At 48.9% G+C, this 2127-nt stretch overlaps 1 protein-coding gene across 1 annotated transcript in view; it reads right to left on the bottom strand.

Moving 5' to 3' along the window:
* Positions 1–2127, bottom strand: part of METRNL (meteorin, glial cell differentiation regulator-like) — a 38411-nt gene that overhangs the window by 9889 nt on the left and 26395 nt on the right. The gene's annotated exons all lie outside the window — the stretch shown is intronic.

Below are 2127 nucleotides of genomic sequence, written 5' to 3'. Positions count from 1 at the left end.
GATTTTTTTTTTTTTTTTTTTCCCAAAACAAACTCAAATATCATCAAAGCAAGATACACAAGTCAAGAAAAGGTCCTCCATGGGGAAACACAGGAGGGAACTGTGGAAAAAACCACAAAAGATCTGTGGATGCCTGTCTTCCTGATGGGGACTGCTGAGGAGTTCAGCGGGTTTCAGTCCTAATAAATGCCAAACAGGAAAAAATGAAGTGTGCTATGCTCTCGGGGTGGCAGGTCTTGAGTAAGTTGTAACGCTATGTTTTCGAGAAATTGAAACCATCAAAAACGTTCAAGTTTCCCCTACTCAAAACTTGTAATGTAAATGTCAGCTTGTGGTGACGGTTACGTCATGACCACCGAGCAGCCCTGGAACTCAACCCGGTGACTTCAACTAAATGTTTTATTACATGAAATTTGGTTCTGATCAGATCTCAGACAGGTTCACCCACATTCTTAGGATTTTTATGTGAAATAAACAATGCTATATTCAGAGCCCTGGCCTGAGTGAGTTACCAGAAACCTTTTCTGCAGAGGAGAAAACACATAACATATGGTTTGCATTTACTGTTGGTGACTCATGCTCTGGGCCCCGAAAAGCCTCGCTTTTCATACGACGGCCAGCTGCAGGCTGGGGCTGCACAGTCACCCTGCAGACCACATCAGAAGGAGGTGTCAAGGAGGTGAACTCCCTCCTAACCCCACTCCCCACCCCCAAGGCCTTGGGTCATAGGCAGCCTGGCCTCAGACGCCTACCGGGGCCGCACACGCAGAACAGACTTACAAATTACAGCCACATAAAACTCACACGAGCTCATCTGACACACAGGAGGGGATGGGTGTAATTACAGTGCTGGGCGACAAAATTAGACTAAATGGTGTGTGGTTGCCACAGATGACTATAATCAGCCCTGCTCTTATGCAGCCAAACAAACTTTATCACAGTGTCCCTCCTCTCCTGGCTCCAGCCTCGAGGGGCAGCTGGACACTTGCCCCATGCCCAGGAACCAATCCTCAACTCTCTCTCCCACAAAAACCATCCCGTTAAAGGCTTTGCTTCCCTCTCAGTGGGAAGAGGGGACCCTAGGGGTCGAGGGAGTGGAGAACCCACGGCAGAGGCTGTGGGTACCTCTCACTAAGTTGCCTTAACCTCAACAGTGGAGGGGGAAAAAGGGGTGAGCTTACCCTCCACCCACGTCTTGGCAGGGGTGAAGGGGGCCCTCATGGGGACCGATAGCCAGCCCACGCTGCCCAGGGGGAGGTGGACCCGAGGCCCCGGGGGCTGCCACCACCAGCCTGTGCCCATGACCACATGCATCCATTTACTCGCAAGTCACTCGCCACCTAAAAGAGGACTAGGAACAAAAAGACAGTGGACAGACAAGAAATCACTTGGCGCCCATCACTTTACCCTCTAGCAGATCCACCCCATCCCCAGAACCTGCACAGGCTCTGCTCTGCCTCTTCTCTCTTTTTAAAAAGTTATTTATTTTTATTTACTTATTTGGCTGTGCCAGGTCCTACTTGCGGCACACGGGGTCTGCCATCTTCGTTGTGGCACACAGGACCTTTAGCTACACCATGTGAACTCTTAGTTATGGCATGCAGGACCTAGTCCCCTGACCAGGGATCAAACCCGGGCCCCCTACATTCTGAGCACAGAGTCTTAGCCACTGAACCACCAGGGAAGTCAGCACCTCTGCTGCTTCTCTCTTGTTTTACTAAAACATCAGGACCAACAAGACTCCCACTAGGCACCCAACACAGGAGTGTCCACGGTCACTTCACAGCAAGAGCTCCATTCAGACAGACATCTGCTCCGTTCAGCCTGGGGCCAGCTGAAGTAGAAGACTCGCGGTCTACCTAGTACCTACCGGAAAATCTAGTCACCACTGAAAGACTGAAAAAAACTTCTGTTAATGCAAAAGTGCTGGAGATGCAAACACACAACACATGGGTAATGGTCACTGGTGATGGTATTTAACGATTTTCATATGACATGCAAATGACATCCTAACCAAACAAAAATGAAATAACTATGCCCTGATGTGATGAAGCTAAAGGATGCAGGAAAAAAAAATATGGTTCTATTCAGCCGTAGGAAACTGAGAAAACTGATTTGATCTTGGAT

The sequence above is a fragment of the Bison bison genome, unplaced genomic scaffold (assembly GCF_000754665.1).
Source record: "Bison bison bison isolate TAMUID 2011002044 unplaced genomic scaffold, Bison_UMD1.0 scf7180017864371, whole genome shotgun sequence".
Classification (NCBI taxonomy): Eukaryota; Metazoa; Chordata; class Mammalia; order Artiodactyla; family Bovidae; genus Bison; species Bison bison.
This window is presented reverse-complemented; position numbering and strand designations above follow the sequence as displayed.